At 47.7% G+C, this 20,130-nt stretch overlaps 1 long non-coding RNA gene across 1 annotated transcript; it reads left to right on the top strand.

Moving 5' to 3' along the window:
* The first annotated feature begins 479 nt into the window (after nucleotides 1–479).
* On the top strand, nucleotides 480–18,932 carry LOC144577608 (uncharacterized). The gene is made up of 3 exons (XR_013521846.1): nucleotides 480–621; nucleotides 9,409–9,478; nucleotides 18,799–18,932. It is a non-coding gene; the product is annotated as an uncharacterized LOC144577608 (long non-coding RNA).
* Nucleotides 18,933–20,130: the final 1,198 nt, after the last annotated feature.

Below are 20,130 nucleotides of genomic sequence, written 5' to 3'. Positions count from 1 at the left end.
GGCTGGCGGGGGGGCATTCCTGGGTCCCTGAAACTCTGAGCCCGCGCCCCCCACCCCTAAGGGGCGTGGGGGGGGCCGCACCTTTCCACCCCCTTTCCCCAGCCCGAGCTGGAAGCCGGTTGTCTGGACTGGGTTAGACTGGGCGGGTTTGGGTTCTTCCCCCTCCTCTCTGCTTCCCCCTCCTTCCTCCCCACTCCTTTCCAGATGTACAACGTAAACGCTCGGAAAAGCAGTCGGAAAAAGGGAGCGGAGAATTTCCTAATGAGGAAAGGAATCACCTCTGGTGGGCGGAGGAAGCCTGTATATGTGTGGGGTCTCCCTCAGCGCTTTAGGGAGGAGACTTTGGGGTCTAAAGAGACAGGAGACTCCTCTGGCGTCCGGCCAACTGGGATTTCCCCTTGCCTTCCGGGGCCATCGGGTGCCTGGGTTCTGGCCAGCTGGATTTGGGACACAAGAGTTGAGGTACAGAGACAGCGCTCGCAGTCAGCTTGATAGAGGACCTACACCGGCTCCTCAAGTTCCGCTGCCTCCTCCTTCAAGCTGCTAATATTGAAAACCCAGGAGTCTGAGGTCATTCATCAACAGAAGTTTGCTCCAATTTGCCCCCTTCTTGGTCCTAGGGTATGTAAACCTCTGTTGAGCCCTTTCCTTGGATCTGACAGTTGACCAAAACCTGCGAGTGGTTGGCCCCTCAGTACCTTCTTGATTAAACTGGCCTGATTCCTACAAACCTGGAGAAAGTGAGGGGTGGTGGTGGTGGTGGTGGAAAGTCTTGAGAAGGGACCCAACCTTGAGCTCCTATTGACTGTGGAGCTCCTTGAGTTCCACTGGGAGCTCTGGCCAGGCACAGTGGCTCACACCTGTAATTCCAGCACCTTGAGAGGCCAAGGTGGGCAGATCACCTGAGGCCAGGAGTTCAAGACCAGCCTGGCCAACATGGCCAAACCCATCTCCACTAAAAATACAAAAATTAGCCAGATGGCGTTGGTGTGCACCTGTAATCCCAGCTACCTGGAAAGCTGAGGTAGGAGATTGCTTGAACCCAGAAGGCAGAGGCTGCAGTGAGCTAAGATTGTATCACTGTACTCTAGTCTGGGTGACAGAGCAAGACTATCTCAACAACAACAACAACAAAAATCCAAAAACCAAAAAACACTGGGAGCTGGAACCCAGGACCCCATTCTTCCCAGATCCCCCATGGATGTAGAGGAAGAGACTCTAGTAAGGGAAGACAGTGATCCCCTGCCCACCTCTTTCCCCTGCTCCAGCTCTGTGTGATGAGATCACTTTTCAGGACTCTAGCCTTTATCTTAGCCTGGGGGAGGGGGACTCCGGGCCTTTCAGTCCCTTTCCTCCAGGCCTCCTCCCTTTTCAGAATAATACCCCCAAGTCAAACCCTGTCCCCTCTGTTCCCCAGTCCTCGGCCCCACTCTGGGCTGAAAGGCTCAGAATAAGAGTGCCTAGAGTCAATGTCCTCCCCCCCCCCCCCCGCCATGACTCTCCCCCTCACTCTGCTACTCTACTTCCTGTCCCAAATCACCCATCTGCTTTTTTAAAACCCCCTCTCCAGAGCCAGCTGCAGCCCAAGGGAGAGGCTGGCTGGCCAGACTGTGGGGCAATGCTGGCCCTCATCCCATTCTCACATCTTCAAGTCCTGACCCTTTCTTAGGTGAGGAACCCAAGGAATCTCTGGGTCAGGATCTTTAAGCCAGCATTGCCAAAAAGGTAACCTTTAGGTGAAAGCTACTCAAGCCATGGGCTGAGAACCTCCTTTGGGAGGAAGAGCTGAGGACTGATTGCCTTTTAGCCCAGCAAAGCACATGTATGTGAATTAAATGCTCTTCTTTCTCAGTCTAGGCAAACTCTTTAGATTTTCCCAGGATTTGGGAGATTGGGGGTGTGGGTGGGGAGGGGTGTAGGGAAGGAGGTGTGTGACTCAGCTCCTCCCAGGAGCCTTGGTGGGGGACAGGGGACATAGCGTCCTGCCCCAGTCCTCCTCCCCACTCCACCCCCAGTCTTGGCCAACTCAAACAGGCCCCCTCCCTGTCCATTCCCTGCTTCTGTTTACACCGGGAGCCCCTTAGTCATTCTTTGGCTGGCCTTTCTACTCTCCCCAATATCCCTCCTCTCTTGGCTCTTTCTGCCCTTATAAGTCCTCTCCCAGTGGCCCTAACACCTCCTGCCTTTTCTCTTACCATGTCTGCCTTTGCCTGACCTTCTCTTCCTCTGCTCTGGTTGGGCCTGAACTTGGGGTTCCCTCCTAATTGGAGCTAGTTCAGCACAGACCTCCAGGCCTGGAAGCTGACCTAGAAAGGCCAGCGAGCAGGGGGTTCCTAGAAACCATCAGTCCAAACTTCTCCTCTAGAAGAGGAAATGGGTGTAGAGAGATGAAGTGACTTGTCCAAGGTCATATGGCTAGCTAGTTAGCCTGAGTGGTTTTTTTTTATTTTATTTTTAAAAAAAAGATGGGGTTTCACCATGTTGGTCAGGCTGGTCTTGAACTCCCGACCTCAGGTGATCCACCCGCCTTGGCCTCCAAAGTGCTTGGATTACAGGCATGAGCCACCGCACCTGGCCAGCCTGAATGTTTAGACTCCAAACCCAGTGCTTTCTCCTCTAACCTCACTGCCCCTCTAAACGCTCCAGCTCCTCTCAGCTTTTTCTTTCCATCTTGTGTATCTCTCAGTCTTTCTCTGGCCGAGCCTATGTGTCTCCAAGTGCCTCTGTTTTTTTTCTCTTAAACCTGACCTCTTTGGTACCTTCATTGCTCAGTGGGAATGATTTGCTGTGATGACTGTTATTAATCATGGTCTGCTTGATGGAGGGGCAGGAGGGTGACGCGAAAGGCCAGGACACTCACCAGGCTCCTGCTGTCACCAGCCTGCTTGCCCTGAAGGCTGGAGTTTTAGAACCAGAAGAGTGAATGTCTACAGAGGAGTTCAGGATACAGGTGTAAGTTGTAATGCCAGGAGTCATGCTGATTCAGCAGTGTGGGAAAGGGGTGAGGAGTACTGATAATGGTTTATTTAGCACATACTGTATTCCTGGTGCCTCTATCCCATTTAATCTTTCCAACTATCCAGAACTGAAGGTATCATGATCCTAATTTTACTGTTAGGAAACTGAGGCCTAAAGAAGAGAAGTGACTAAGCGAAGGCCAACACAAAGAAAGGGGCAGAGGTGAAATACAAATCCGATCCCAGTAGCGTCCAAAGTCATTGCTTTTCCTGCTGCAATCAATGTCAGCCCTATAAACTGGGTTGGGTTCTACAGGGATATAGGGGAAAATTCTAGAGTAGGAATCATAACCTAGATCTATTGTCCTTGGGGTGGGGTGGGGGAAGATTGGGTATACAATCCACTAATCCTCCAAAACTGGATGGAAGTCTTTGTCCGCAGTATGTGTTTTCTCTGGGGTGAGACTCAGTGGTGTCTTTAAGATTCTCAAGTGCCTGGAAATTCTGAGAACACTGAGGCTGGATGCCTTGATTTCAAGAAACAGGCTCAAGTCTTATTGGGTTATCAAAAGCCTGGTTGGGTAGGGGTGGTGGAGGCTGAGATGTCTATGAAATAAAAATCCCAGCACTTTGGGAGGCTGAGGCGGGTGGATCATGATGTCAGGAATTCGAAACCAGCCTGGCTAATATGGTGAAACCCATCTCTACTAAAAATACAAAAATTATCCATAGCATTAATACATGAAAACAACAACAACAAAAATCAGCCAGGCGTGGTGGCGGGCATCTGTAATCCCAGCTACTTGGGAGGCTGAGGTAGGAAAATCGCTTGAACCCCGGAGGCAGAGGTTGCAGTGAGCTGAGATCATGCCATTGCACTCCAGCCTGGGTGACAGAATGAGACTGTGTCTCAACAACAAAATAAAATAGAACAAAACAAAAACAAAAACAGACAAGGAAGTTGGATTTCACAGAGGAAGGAAAGCAGGATATTTAGGAAAATCATGAAGCTGAAGGCGGGTGTGGGGGGATTTCCAGAAGTAGAATAGGAGCCCAGTTATACCAGGATCCAGAGCCTGCTGAAGCTGGGGAGTTGTTCTGTGTGTGTGTGTGTGTGTGTGTGTGTGTGTGTTTATCTAAGAGAGGGAAATTGGAAAGTACAGGAGTAGACCATCTGCACCCTCAGGCTCTGTTGCCGCTCTGACTAAGGTCTCTGCCTAGAGGAACTGAGAGCTCTATCATCTGTGAGTCACCTCCACCATCCCCACCCCCTGTCTGACCTGGGAGAAACCCCTCCCCCATGTCCTGTGCCTAAAATAAACCCAGACTCCTCTCCCCTTCTATCCCCAGTTGGTACAGAGCACAGGAGGGTTCGATGAAACATGTTTCCAAGGGTGACAAAGGCAGACCTGAGAGATAAGATGCTTGGTTTTTTTGTTGCTCCAGGACTATGAACCCAATGATTAAGACTGTGACTAAAGCCAGACGCAGTGGCTCACGCCTGTATCTTTGGGAGGCTGAGGCAGGCAAATCACCTGAGGTCAAGAGTTCGAGACCAGTCTGGCCAGCATGGTGAAACCCCATCTCTATTAAAAATACAAAAAATTAGCTGGGTGTGGTGGCGGGCACCTGTAATCCCTGAGAGGCGGAGGTCACAGTGAGCCTAGATCGCACCATTGCACTCCAGCCTGGGTGACAGAGAGAGACTCAGACTCAAAAAAAAAAAAGACTGTGATTAGATACCTTTGTGGGGACCAAACTGGGAGTTTTTTCCAGGCTCGGTGTAAGACCCAGGAATCCAGATCAAGCAGATCAATGGGAAGGAATTTCTCCCACTCCTGCTAATGTCTTCTCTTCCAAAAGTTCTTCAGTTTTTCTTTTTTCTTTTCTTTTTTTTTTTTTTGAGACCGAGTCTTGCTCTGTCACCAGGCTGGAGTGCAGTGGCGCAATCTCAGCTCATCGCAACCTCCGCCTCCTGGGTTCAAGAGATTCTTTCGCCTCAGCCTCCTGAGTAGCTGGGACCACAGGTGCGCGCCACCACGCCCAGCTAATTTTTGTATTTTTAGTAGAGACGGGCTTTCACCATGTTGGCCAGGATGGTCTCGATCTCTTGATCTCGTGATCCGCCCACCTCAGCCTCCCAAAGTGCTGGGATTACAGGCATGAGCCACTGCACCTGGCCAGTTTTTCTTTTTTTTTTTCTTTTTTCTTTTTTTTTTGGCGTTTTTTGAGGCACCAGAATGCTACAGCAAAATATAACAACCCCAGATAGGAAGTTAAAAGGAAAATAAGATCTTCTGGGTGTGCTAAACATTGACCTCATTTTATTTGCTCACTCACGCCATCCCCATGACTTCCCTTTCTCTCCCCTTTGCTGCCTTGTACCTACCTCTGGAGAGGAAAGGGGTGTCTGAAGCTTCTCAGCTCAGGGCCTGGAAGTTAGAGGAGAGAAACATCCCGGGTGAGAGCTGTGGGTGGGAGTGTCAGCTTCCTGGGATGACCTTCCCAGATGTAAGCACATCTGGAGCCCATCAGCAAGGGACCTGGAGCACCAGGATTCCCAGTGCACATCTGATTGGGGCTGTGAGGCACTGAGGATGAGCCAGGCGTTCCCTCCCACCTCCACAAGTCTGCCTGCTATTTCCAGCCCTCTCTTGGGAAGGATTATCAATCTCAGACAGAAAGGGCAGTGGAAGAGGCTGGGGAGGAAGGCTGGAGGGTCACAGATTGCACCCCAAACCCAGACATGCTATGTTACTAGCTTCAGTTCTTTCTGGCTTTACAGAGATAATAGCATCTCTGATCAGGTAGGAATCAGGATGTGTGTGTGCGTGTGTGTGTGTGTGTGTGTGTGTTCATAGCATAGTATGCCATCAGTCCTTAACACAATGGCGCAAAGTTGGGGATGGAGCCCCACATGTCCCTTTCCTTGCTTTTCATAAGTCTTCCTCATGAGTTCTCTGTACCTCTGGCACTCCTCATCTCTCTACCCCCAAACTAACACACACACTCCTTTCTTGTCTGCAAATTCCTCCCTGTCCATCATCACCTCACAATGAATACATTTGTTTTTCAGGGATCATGTACAGGGCTAAGAATAGGTCCATCCCCTTGCCTTTCTCTTCAGGGAGATCTAACCTGTTGGGGTACTGAACTAGGGGATAAGTGGGGTTTACAGCAATTCCTGCAAATGTACCAGGCGTCCCCAGCGGCCAGTGCATGAAAGTAAAATGGAGAGTCTCTGGGGCTGATTTATGAGCCCAGTGATGTGGAGCACTCCTGGGGAGCAGAGCCCCCCTCCATTTCTTCCAGAGCTATAGCTTGAGGAGGAGCAAAGCCTTAGAAGATTCTTAACCCCTGGACTGCAAAGTTGAGGCTTACTAAATTGAGATAATAGTATAAAAGTTGGTGATGTATACAGTTTATACATTCACAATTCACAAGTGCTTACTTCTGGGTCTAATGTACAAAAATATATTGGACTTCCTGCCTTACCTGCAATAAAGGTTGAATTGCATTTTGTCCTTTGAACACCCATACCCCCACCTCTGACCTCAGTCCTTGATTGGACTTCAAAGCCCTAAGGGAGAAGCCAAGAGGGGTAGCTTTCTGACCCTTTGGTTTATATTCCTTTCAACAGATGTCCAGCAGTTGGGAGGTTGGGTACCCTCTTCAGTCTCTAATCTACATGTGGCTAGAGGGTTCCAGATGACAGAATTGTGGAACTGCGAGGTAGGGCTAGGGCTTCCAGGTCTCTAAGCTAGAAAAGAGGTATGTGATGAGATTGACCTGGGAAGAAGAGAAGTTTGGGGTTTGATTAAAGAGCGGGGTGCCTGGGGTCAGGAAAGGTGGAATGGCACTCCAAGCTTTCACCTCTAGGGAGAGCAGCCCTCCCTTTAGGCCACACCCTTCCATCCAGTCTGCCATGGCTGGCCACACCCCCACAGCTGGCTGGGAAATCTCAACCCTACCCCTCTCTACAAGCCGATTGCTTACAGATGTTCTAGGAAGTGGGGGTTGTTGAGAGGAGGAAGGGATAGGCGTATAGGGAAGGAAAACTCAAGGAAGGAGGGAAGACTCATGGAAGGGAGAGAGGAAGTTATGGTCAGGTGGAGAAGCCTGTCAGATGGTGAAGAAGTCAGAGAGAAAGAAACAGTTGAAGAGAGACAGAGATAAAATGAAAACAAGGGTCTCATTTCCCATGAAACCCACCCTACTCCTTGCAGGCAAATTAACCTTCCTAAACCAAGGCTCTGATGATGTTAGTTTTCAGCTAGAAATCTTTCTGGGCTCCAACATTGTTTTTGTTTGTTTTTGAGATGGAGCTCCTGTTGCCCAGGTTGGAGTGCAATGGCACGATCTTTGCTCACTGCAACCTCTGCCTCCCAGGTTTAAGTGATTCTCCTGTCTCAGCCTCCTGAGTAGCTGAGATTACAGGCATGTGCCACCACATCTGGCTAATTTTTATATTTTCAGTAGAGATGGGGTTTTGCTATGTTGGCTAGTCTGGCCTCAAACTCCTGACCTCAGGTGATCCACCCACCTTGGCTGTGAGCCACCATGCCCAGTTTTCTTTTCTTTTTTTTTTTTTTTTGAGATGGAATCTTGCTTTGTTGCCCAGGCTGGACTGCAATGACACAGTCTCAGTTCACGGCAACCTCTGCCTCCCAGGTTCAAGTGATTCTCCTGCCTCAGCCTCCCGAGTAGCTGGGATTACAGGCACCCCACCTCACCTGGCTCATTTTGTATTTTTAGCAGAGATGGGGTTTCACTGTGTTGGCCAGGCTGGTCTTGAACTCCTGACCTAAAGTGATCCACCTGCCTTGGCCTCCCAGAGGGCTGGGATTACAAGTGTGAGCCACCACACCAGGCCAGCTCCAACATTTTAACTAATAAAGATCTCAGTCTGCTCTAAGGTTCCTAGAATTGTGCAAGGGACATTAATTAATAAGTGCCATTGATCTAAGCAGTATACATTTTTGAGTGCTTACTATGTATAAAGCTCTGTGGACTATGCTGGGGAGAATAAGGAGGGAGAAGAAAGGGGAAATGGGCTAGGTCGGAGACATAAATAAGAGCGAAGAGGTAGACGGGGTTCAGAGAGAGGAGAAGACAGAGTGACTAGGGGTTGCTGAAAGATAAGGGGGTGGAGGAACCAGGAAGGAGGATCCTAGAAAGATGGTAGGAGAGAGGAAAGGAGAAAGGAAAGGGGAAGCAAATAATAGAGAAGGTGAGCGGGGGTGGGGAATAGAGGGAAATGAATGTGGGGAGAGGGAGCGCAAGGGTGCAGAGTCACAGAGAATGGGAAATTGACTTCGGAAGACTGGATGAAGAGACTAATCCTTTTTCTTCTGCCAGGTCAGGAACTCTTCCTTGGCCAATGACAGGCAGTGTGAAATACTAGTCTGCTCCTTCCCCTGCCACTCCCAGTTTCCCATTTAGGACACAACTTCCTATGTCCTTTGTCATTTTGGGGTCCTTGAGTTGAATCTATTCTTTCTTGAGTTCCCTGCCCTCCCACTCCCACCCCTGGGCACAGATTTCTGAAGTTAGCTTCCCCCTGCTCATTACACTGCAAGCTGGTCTCCCTTGTCTTTTTTGGTTCCTCTTTGGATTTATTTCCCTGAAGTGGGTGGGCAGGAATGAAGCAGTGTAGAGGTGCTTCCAGATCTGTTCTGCCCTTCATCAGTGACCCCCCGTTCCCCTCTGAACCAGTCCAAGACTGAGACATTTGTGTCAGAAGTCCCTTTCCTGCTCCTGAATCCCTGGGGTGGTATTTGTGGGTGGGAGGAGGGGTAAGGTCCGAAGTGGAAAGTCTGACGCTGAGTCCAGACCCCCAGCCCCACTCAGACTGGCTGAGCTCATCTCTCTAAGCAACCACAGCTGGACATTTTCCATGTGATCACCTCAGGGAGGGGGCTGGGTTCCAGAAACCCAGACAGAGCGGACAGTGTCATAGCTAAGGAACAGAGCACCCTCAGGTGCCTCCTCTCCACCTTCTCCTGTATTCTGCCTGGGAAAGGCCTGGGGGAGGAGCAAGAAAAGGAGAAACGGGCCTGGAGAAGAGCCAGAGCTGGAACAGATTTTGGGCCCAAGTTGGCCCAGGTTTCGTCATCTCTCCCATGTTCACCATTTGTGTTGGCCAGGCTGGGAAAAGATCCTGTGTGATGTGAATGAGCCTGTGAGGTGAAAACCTGTGTGTGTATGGTCTGAAAACCTGAACATGCTTGTGTTGGTGCATATGCATGGGTGGGGTATCTGTATCCTGAGCAGTCAGTAGGCTAAAGTTGGGGTATGTGTGTGTGAGGTGTGATTGCCCCTGTTCTCTTCCCAGTGCAGTGGGAGGTGAGATAGCAGTTTGGGGAAGAGGGCTGTTTGTTCTTACAACCGTCCCAATCCTCCCCACCACCACGTCCCTTCCCTAACTCATGGTCTTCTCTTTCAACTGCAGATAACTGGAGGGCCAGAGAAAGCAAGCCTGAATCAGAGAGGAATGGGTCACTTTGGTGGAGGAAACTGGGGTAAGGGGCCTTCTGGACCCGGCTGACCTGGGAGTGATCATCTAGCTATTGATGCAGGGGATGCTGTGAGATTAGCCCCTGGCCCCTGCCATGAAGGCTGCTGAGCTGGAAGCTTTAGAGGGTGTTTCCTGTGGGTCTCTGCACTCCTTTCCTCCCTCGCCCCTGGCCCTGAGATCTGGGCCTGAGATGTCTGGACAGGCTGGAGGAGGTTGTGGGGAGACAGGGAAGGGGATGGGCAGGATGCACTTGGCTGTTTGTTCCCTCTCTTTCCTGACTCCTTTGTGGCAGCAGACTGGCTTCCTTCCTTCTCTCAGCATCTTGGCTCCCAGCTCATTTCCGCTCTTATGCCCGTAGTCTAGCTCTCAGCCTTGCATAGGGGAGTTTTTCCAAGCTGGGTCTTCTGGGCACAGGGACTCCTGGCCGAGTGGGGCAGGGGCTGAGGAATGCAAATGAGAAGTCAGCGTGTCCTTCCCTCAGCCCATTCAAATCAGTAGCCCTGAATTGAATGAAGAAGCTTATCTGCCAGGGTTTGGGAAGCAGAAACCCAGGTGTTTGGTTACCTGGGGCCTGTCTCTCCTTCTGCCTGAGATGTGGAGAGAGCTGGGCTGGAAAGACACCCCACCCCCACCTCAGCCTCGCTTCCCTCTCTGTGTCCCTACTTGGCTGTCCTTGCTTTGGTCTGCCCCTGCCCCACCTCCCACCTCCATCCACTGCCCTACAAGTCAAGGAATGTAAGTTTTCTTTCTCACCCTCTCATTGATTAGTCATGGGCACCCCGATCCCCATGGGAACTGTTACTCACCCTTGGGCCCCCCTCCCCAGCAGTCTCCCCAGAACTGGCTGGATTCCTGTAGGAGGAGCTCACAGCCAGCCGTCGGACTTCGGGGGAGGTAGTGGGGGTTGCGAGTGGTGGGCAGTGTCTTAGAGACAGCCACTTTTGGATCAGTGGTTTGATCTTATTATGGCCCAGGAGCATGAGTCTCTCTCTCCTCCCAACACACACGTATACACAGAGAGGTTGCACTCTGGTTCTAGCTGCTTTATTCATCATGGGTGTTTTGTCAGAAGAGGTGAGGTTGGGGTAGGGAAGTCTGGAGAAGGCCCCAAAGCAACTGAACATTCTTCACTGTCTCTTCACTGGTGCTGGCTTTGGGGGCCAGGACTAGGGCCTGGGGCCTGCTCTTTGGACTTGGCTGAGTGCCCAGGCCTGGCCTCTGTCTCCCAGAATCAGACAGGGGCCTTTCCCAATAAGGAGCTTCCCAACTCTGGGTCCTCTTCCCTGTTGCCCCCACCCCTCTCCCCCTCTAACAGCTCTTCTGCCCTAAAATGGCCACGTTTTCCTTTCTTCCTTCTTCCCCCCCCTACACCCAGGTTTGGGCCCCCTGGGTAGAGTTGGGGGCTGGATAATGGTAAGACTCCACAGGAGCCAGATGGTCAGGTTTGGAGAAGGGTAACGAGGAAGGGTAATCCTAGGAAGAGATGGGAACTGTGCCACATGGCTCAAGTATGTATGGGGTGGTAAAGGCACAGCTTCCTGGAGGTACTGTCTCTCTTATAATAATAATAGCTTATGCTTTATGCGACATTGTTACATAGTATGTATTCATAGTATACTACAGAGTATGTATTCTAAGAGCTTTATATGTATTAACTTATTTAATTGGCACTGCTCCTCTATGAGGGAGGTACTATTGACCTATTCCTTAAGATAAGGAAACTGAGGCACACAGTGGTTAATTAACTTGCCCAAGGTAAGTGGAAGAGCTAGGATTCTGGCTCTTCCCAGCAATCTGGGAAGAGTAAACCCAAGCAATCTGGCTTTACTTTAGGAAAGACCAGCCCAGTAGGTTTGTCTTTGGAATACTTGAGCCTCACTGGCAAGAGCTTATGGGGTGGTGATGCTCATAGAAGCTGCTGGTCAAGTGTACCCTACTTTGGACCTAGGTGTTGGATTCAGACTAAACACTTTCAAAGACAGCCATTGACCCATTCTTCTTTTTCTTTTCTTTTCTTTTTTTTTTTGAGAAGGAGTTTTGCTCTTGTTGCCCAGGCTGGAGTTGCAATGGCCGGATCTTGGCTGGATGCAAACTCCGCCTCTTGGGTTCAAGCAATTCTCCTGCCTCAGCCTCCTGAGTAGCTGGGATTACAGGCATGTGCCACCATGCCCAGCAAATTCTGTATTTTTGGTAGAGACAGGGTTTCTCCATGTTGACCACGCTGGTCTTGAACTCCCAACCTCAGGTGATCTGCCTGCCTTGGCCTCCCAAAGTGCTGAGATTGTAGGTGTGAGCCACCGAGCCCAGCTCTTTTTCTTTTTTTAAACAAATTCTGGGCTCTTTTCCTTTTTTTGAACAAATTCTTTGTTTGTTTGTAGGAACGGGGTCTCACTATCTTTGCCCAGGCTGTTCTCGAACTCCTCGGCTCAAGTGGTCTTCCTGCCTTGACCTCCGAAAGTGCTGGGATTACAGGCATGAGTGACTGCACTCAGCAACAAGCTCTTTTTTTTTTTTTTTTAGATGGAGTCTTGCTCTGTTGCCCAGGCTGGAGTGCAATGGCATGACCTTGGCTCACTGCAACCTCCGCCTCCTGGGTTCAAGTGATTTTCCTGCCTTAGCCTCCCGAGTAGCTGCAAATGATATACAGGTTAGCACAAAGCCATCTAAGTGTGACCAGAGGTGGAGGAAGGGAGGAATGCAAGAAGGGGCAGAAATAAGAATTAGAATGGCTGGGTGGGGTGGCTCACGCCTGTAATTCCAGCACTTTGGGAGGTCGAGGTGGGAGGATCATGAGGTCAAGAGATCGAGACTATCCTGGCCAACATGGTGAAACCCCATCTGTACTAAAAATACAAAAATCAAATCAGCTAGGCATGGTGGCGCGTGCCTGTAGTCCCAGCTACTTGGGAGCCTGAGGCAGGAAAATTGCTTGAACGTGGGATGCGGAGGTTCCAGTGAGCCAAGATTGTGCCACTGCACACACACAAAAAGAAGATTTAGAGAAGACCCAGGAAGAAGCTAGTAAGCTTGTATGTAGAGGGACTTCCTTGAGCCTTTCTCCAGCTTTTGCTTATGTTTTAGGCAGTTAAAAATAGTCATTTATTTTACTCAATAAGAGAGAGAAAGGAAGAAGGGAATGAGAATTCTTTTAGCCTTGAAAGCACACAGGGACCCTCTGGGCTGGATCCAGGTACTTGACTTGGAAGTTCCAACTTGAGCAAGTCTGCTCTTCCTTGGCTCTCAGTTATGTCTTTCCCAAATCAAAGTAATTGGACTAGGTGATCTTAGAGGTTCCATCTTACTCCAACACATTCAGATTCTCATACAGGAACTCAGGGGAAAACCAGAGTTGGGGCTGGAGTCCTTGAGTGGGGGCCAGGAATAAACAAATAATTGGTAACCAGGATGAGCTCATCGATCTAGGGGAAAAGCTCTGTAGGGGGTGATGGGAGGGAAGCCAGGGAAGGAGAGGCCAGACCCCAGAAAACTGAATGGAGCATGGACTCATTCATTCATTCAACCATGTACCTTCAGAAACTAAAACCTAGGAATCTGAGCTTCCCATTCAAGAAGGTTATATAGAGCCCATGGGCTCTAGATGTGTAGGAAGGGCAAACTCCCAGGTGCCTCCCCATTTTTTGAAGTATTACAGAAGAAAACAGCTAATAGTTATCAAGTACCAGCTAGAGATCTAAGCATTTTACATATACTACCTCATTTAAACTCAAAATAATCCTATGAAGCAGCATTTTTTTACCTTTCAAATTTATTTCCTCATTTAATCTTCCTCAACAACCCTCTAAAGTTAACAAGGCCATTTGATTGATGAGGAATCTTTAAAAGTGGGAAAAGATGAAACTGGATTTCTAGTAGAATTTTCTAAGTGGTAAAGGTGGGAGCCCCTTGAAGGAGTTAGAGAACTCTCACTTTCTAGTAAGGTCTTTTCTGACTCTAGGCTTCCAGATTGTGGGGGGTGGAGTGTGGTTTCCAGCTCCTGACAAATGGCAGATAAAGATATGCACCAAATCACTGATTGAGAGCAAGAAAATGGAACTGTGATGTCTTTGAGAACGTTTCTAAGAAGTCTCTAGAGATAGAGACAGTCACAGGATTGAGGATTACCTTAAATCTCTCAAGAGACCTTGAGAGCCCAGAGGCAGAATTCTGAGCACGTTAGCTCCCACTTGTTTCTACCAACAGCAGGAGAGAAGGAAATTAGATATATGGAGGGACTTACCTATTGTTAGGAGCTGATAGGAGAATCCTGCCTCCTGTGGGTAATAGTGAAGTTAATTCTTCTATCACTGTAATCAGCAGGAGGTAGAGGTGTGAGTGGTAATGTTAGTGGAGACGGGGCTGGTAGTGAGGATGGGGTTGCCTGGAAGACCTCTGACCAGCTGGAAGAGCCTGAGATTTTGAGGGGGAGGAGAGAATTTGCCAGACGGGTACTTGCAGGGAGGGTCCAAGTGTTTGGGCTTCAGCCTGGGGTGAAGTCAGAGACATAAATCACACCTCCCAACTGCCTGTTTCCGCTTTGAGCTCAGTTCTCAGCCAAAAGCCCAGCTAGCCTGCCAGAGGAGTAAGCGTGTGATGGGGGAGGGGCCAAAGAACTGGAAGCTGGTGCTTGGGAATGGGAGTCATCAGCTGGGAATCTGGTCTCATCGGGGTCATGAAATGGGACTCAGGATCAGGGCTGGTAGAGCAGGGAGCTCAGGGATCTCAATGGAACTGCTCTGTAGACACCTCATCCCACGTGAGACACACCCACAACCACACCCTGTTTGTTGAATTCTCCTCTCCGACACAGAAAAACCACTGGGAGGAGCCTAGAGGCACAGACACCTACATAGACACACCCACGCCATTCCCCATCCAGCTGTTGCTCACTTCTGCCAGAAAATATGTCTTTTGGATAGGTAGAACTAGGAGAAATGAGTGAGTGTTGAGCGGTAAGGAGGATCCTGGATCTTCATTAAGATCTGGAAACACTTTCCTCTAGCAGTCTTAAAGGCCTGCTCTGTGTCATCTCTTTTCCCTTCCCCACTGAGGATGGGTCTGGGTGATTTCCCTTCTCACCTTAGGAGAACCTCAGTGGTCTGTTATCCTCTTGGCAGGCAATGCCTCTTAATCACAGTGATGGCAGAGCAGGAGGCAAGAGACTGAGTGTGCATGTTGGGTGGGGTAGGTGTTAGAGGGCAGGAAATCCAGAAAGCCACTCAGACAATGGCCTTTCCCGTGCATTTGGGTCCAGGCTGCCAGATCCCCTCTGACTCTAACAGCACCTCCTACTTTTCCTTCTGGTTAGCTTCCCACTTGATGCTCATTTTGGGGCAAATAGGAGAGGCAGGATTCCTTTGGAGGAAAGGTATTCTGTCCATCAGCCCTTTTCCAGGTGTGACTGTTCTGGGTTGATCACAAGGATTTGGGGGTATAAGTAACCAACCTTAGCAAGCCTGGGACCACCCCACCCATGCCTAGTGTCCTCTTAAATGTAGCATTTGTTATGGCCCCTTACATGATATAGCCATAAGCACTTTGACATCTTAAGGGAATCACAATGCTTTTACTTTGGGCTAAGCCCCATTCTGATCTCCGAATTTTCTGTATCCCATCAGACCGGAAACTTTATTTTAAAATTAAATTAAATTTTATTTATTTATTTATTTTTGAGATGGAGCCTCACTCTGTTGGAGCTGGAGTGCAGTGGCGCGATCTTGGCTCACTGCAGCCTCCGCCTCCAGGTTCAAGTGATTCTCCTGCCTCAGCTTCCGGAGTAGCTGGGATTACAGGTGCATGCCACCATTCCAGGCTAATTTTTGTATTTTTAGTAGAGACAGGATTTCACTATGCTGGCCAGGTTGGTCTCAAACTCCCGACCTCAGGTGATCCGCCCATCTTGGCCTACGAAATTGCTGGGATTACAGGCATGAGCCACCAAGTCTGGCCTAGACTGGAAACTTTAATGGAGCAAAGATTGTGTCTGTCAATTGGTATAGCCCCAGACTAGCATTAGGAAAATAATATATGCCTTTTGATAGTCAAGGTGACAATATGATTACACTGAGGAGAGGAGATCTTGGGATTGCTGGAATATATTTTTTCCTAGAAAAGGGGAGGTAGGGCACAGCTACCAGGGCCACTTAAACCAGGGTAAACTGGCCCTGAAGTCTCCAATCTCTCCCTTCCCCTACCTTGTACCTGGAAGAACCAGAAAGCTTCTTTCTAATACACCTTCTAGTTCAGTCATTTGGGTCTCAGTGTCTCAGTATTGTTTCCCTAACATGCCCAGTTTGTCTTTAGCTTTGCTTCAGTGATTCCGGTGTCTGGAATGCACTGTCCTCTGTATTGGTCATCAAAGCCCATCCAAGCCATGCATAAGCTTCCCCATTCTCATTCTTTATTTTATTTTAAAAATATTTATTTATTTGTTTTTTTGAGATGAAGTCTTGCTCTGTCACCAGGCTGGAGTGCAGTGATGTCATCTTGGCTCACTGCAACCTTCGCCTCCCAGGTTCACGTGATCTCCTGCCTCAGACTCCTGAGTAGCTGGGACTACAGGCGCCCACACTATGATCGACTAATTTTGTATTTTTAGTGGAGACAGAGTTTTACTATGTTGGCCAGGCTGGTCTCGAACTCCTGACTTCAGTGATCTGCCTACCTCAGCCTCCCAAAGGGTTGGGATTACAGGCGTGAGCCACTGCACCTGGCCTTCCCCAGCTCATTTTAACTCACAGCAATGTGCCACTCCTCTGAAGTCCTAGGCTTATAGTCTGGAGTACATGGTCTAGCACTTAATTATCCAGGGTATTAATAAAGTCCTTGTATAACTTAGAAATTGAATACATTTGGATGTACCTATGATAGAAGCAACTATAAATATCTTATGAAAACATATTCCATAGAATTTTTAATGCTAATGTTTGCTTTTTGTTAATGAGCTTTTATTTTGCACAGGGAAGCCATCTGTTATACTGAAAAGACTTGAGTTTGAATGTTGCCTCCCTTACTTAACAGATATGTAACCTTGACAAATTACTTAACTCCTTGGGTCTCAATATCTTCATCTGTAAAATGGCAGTTTTATATATTTATATTTATTTATTTATTTATTTTTGAGACGGAGTCTCACTCTTTCACTCAGGCTGGAGTGCAGTGGTGCAATCTCTTAAAAATAAAGAGATTTTTAAAAAAAATATATGTATTATATATATATATTTTTTTGTTTGTTTGTTTGTTTGTTTGTTTTTGTTTTGTTTTTTTGTTACGGAGTCTTACTCTGTTACCCAGGCTGGAGTGCAGTGGAGCTCACTGCGACCTCCACCTCCTGGGTTCAAGCGATTCTCCTGCCTCAGTCTCCTGAGTAACTGGGATTACAGGTGCATGTCACCAAGCATGGCTAAATTTTGTGTTTTTCATAGTGATGGGGTTTCACCATGTTGGTCAGGCTGGTAACTCCTGACCTTGTGATCTGTCTGCCTTGGCCTCCCAAAGTGCTGGGATTACAGGTGTAATCCCAGGTGTAATTCCAGCACTTTGGCCGGCAGTAATATCTTTCTCATAGATTTGTTGGGATAATTAAACTAATATACTATATAGTATGGTTACAATACTTGGTTGTAAATATTAAAGCCTCATTCGGTCTGTCTGATAAGTCTGAAACCTATTTAAACTCTGATGTGCTCTCTGAATTTTTTTTTTTGAGATGGAGTCTCACTCTGTCCCCCAGGCTGGAGTACAGTGGCGTGATCTCGGCTTATTGCAGCCTCTGCCTCCAGGGGTTCAAGTGATTCTCGTGCCTCAAGTGATTCTCGTGCCTCAGCCTCCCGAGTAGCTGGGATTGAATGTAATGTATTTTATAGGTCAAATCTCAGCACAAACATTACTTTCTCCAAGAAGCCTTCATTAATTCCCCACCCAATACTCCTCTCGTGATTTCACTAGTCAAAGCACCTACCCCACTATACTGTGTCTTCCTGTTTGTCTCTTTTTTTAGACTAAATTATGTGAGGTAACAATCTTGTTTACTTCTGTTTTTCCATTGCCAAGATCAACAAATATTTGAATAAATTGAGCCTCTTTTAAAGCAGTGGTAAACATAACACAGCAACAAAACTAATTTCTGAATTGAATGACAATTTTTTTTACAAGATAGTCTTCTAGCAAGATAGCACCTCTTACGATCATGTTTTTCATGTGCTTCTAATTATTAAATTGGATCCAGAGATGTGGTCCAATTACTTTTTAAGTTTTGTCACCTGACCTGTCTCTACAAATTATATTTTGTAAGTGTGGCGGAGACCACTAATTCTAATCATCCAGTGTCTTCTTCCTTTTAATAATATGACTCTGCTACCTTGCTACCCACACACTGAATCTTAGCAGGGTGCATGACTGCGGGCTAGATACTACACTGCCCAGGCTCTCTTGCAATTAGAGGTGGTCTCATAACAATATTTCGTTTAATGAAATGTGAATGAAGCAATGTGGGTAACTTCTGGATCATGTCCTTAAAAAGGAAAGGTAAGGCCAGGCGTGGTGGCTCACGCCTGTAATCCCAGCACTTTGGGAGACTGAGGCGGGTGGATCATGAGGTCAGGAGATCGAGATCATGGCCAACATGGTGAAACCTCATCTCAAAAAAAAAAAAAGAAAAGGGAAATATACTTGCTGTCTCAATCTTTAATTCTTCTGCTTGCTATGACATGGTGACATATTAAGCAGCCACCAGGGACCCAGAGATGCAAACCTTTTCTACCAAAGACTATTTACTCCATATATCTCTGTGCTATTACTTTCTTTGAAGTAAGAAGCTCACTATATTTGTGGGTTTCTTTGTCATAGCAGCATGGCTGACATCCTGTGAATGAAAATTAAGCTAACCATACAATTCATGAAATCCCTTAGCCTACTCTGAAAAATGTTTTCAAGGAGTGCAAAATTAAAACCAAGTTTAATGAAAATAGAGATTGCCAAAATCACTTATTCAATAGCATTTTGTGAAAAACTATGAAACGTATTCTATCATGAGCATATTCAAAGTTCTTGTAGGTTTATAAACATGTTAGCTCTTCTATTTGGTGTTACTTTTCATCATAACTTTGAAATCCCAGATAGATTATGTGGTAGTCAGCCTCCAAGATGGCCCCATTTACCCTCCTCTCTTGGTATTGATGCCCTTTCTGTTTTCCCTTCCTACACTGAATGATGGCTGGCCCATGTAACCAACAAAATATTGTGGAAGTGACATGTGTAACTTGTAACGTTAAATCATAAGAGACATTGCAGTTTCCACCAGGGTCTGTCTCTTGGATCTCTTGCCAGCCACCAAGCAGCCACTCAGGCAGCCCTATGGAGAGGCCAATGTGGAGAGAAACTGAGGCCTTCCACCAAAAGCCAGCACCAATGTGCCATCCACGTGAGTGAGCCACCTTGCAGTACAGGGTAGCCAACCCCAGTCAAGCTTTCAGATCCTACAGCCCTAGCTGACATCTTGGCTACAACTTAAAGGGAGACATCAAGGCAGAATGGCTTCACTAAACTGCTCTTGAATTCCTGACCCACAGAGACTGAGAGAATAAATGTTTTTCGTTGTTTCAAGTAACTACATTCTGGGGGTAACTTCTTATGTATAGATAATATATACTATAAATTTCCTAAAGTAAGATCCATATCTTATACTTCTTTTACCTCAAGTTATTGTATCAACTACCCTCCTACCCCTAACGTATGTGATTAGAGCATACTATAACATTTGATACATGAGAGGTGAAATGACATCCTCTTTGAAATTCAGCATAAGGCTCAGTGAGACAAAACAAGACATTAATCAGTCTGACTATCTTTTCTTCCCTGAGGGCATTTGCAATTTCTCAGAGTGGAAGTGAGAACAAGTGTTAGAACTCAGGTCTCAGATGAGTATCGTTACTTGTCATACTGGAATCTCCCAAAATTCTCTGTTCTTAATACTTAAGTTGAACATTTTCTTCAGCCTGGGTGTCTGTGAAAGCTCTAGTAAACGGAATGTGTCCAGTATCCTACGGAAACTCACCTGGGCAAAGGAAGTGAATCAATGCCTGGAGGGAAAGTACAGGCGTTCCTCTCTTCACAGGATAAATTCAGGCACAAGTACTTTCCCAGGGACCAGGTGAACACTAAACAGGCAGGCAGAACTAATAGAGTGAGCCCACTGTGAGTAGAAAGGGGCAAGAAGAGACTCGAGTGAGGAAGGGCAGCTGCTCCTGGTGGTAGTGGTGGGATTGGAACAGAGATCAGAGACAGATTGGTCTGAGACCCACAATTTATATATATATATATATAACTATATACATATATATTTAAAGATAGGATCTTACTCTGTTACTCAGACTGAAGTGCAGTGACCTGATCACGGCTCACTGCAATCTCAAACTCCTGCGCTCATGCCATCCTCTCACTTTGGCCTCCTGAGTAGGTGGGACTACAGGCATGTGCCACCATGCCTGGCTAATTTTACTTTTTTTTTCTGAGATGAAGGTTCACTCTTGTTGCCCAGGCTGGAGTGTAATGGCACCATCTCGGCTCACTGCAACCTCTGCCTCCCGGGTTCAAGCCATTCTCCCCGCTCAGCCTCCCTAGTAGCTGAGATTACAGTTGCATGGCAGCAAGCCTGGCTAA

This window comes from Callithrix jacchus, chromosome 9, assembly GCF_049354715.1.
Source record: "Callithrix jacchus isolate 240 chromosome 9, calJac240_pri, whole genome shotgun sequence".
Lineage (NCBI taxonomy): Eukaryota > Metazoa > Chordata > Mammalia > Primates > Cebidae > Callithrix > Callithrix jacchus.
Note: the sequence above shows the minus strand (reverse complement) of the source record. Positions and strands in the feature narration are given on the sequence as shown.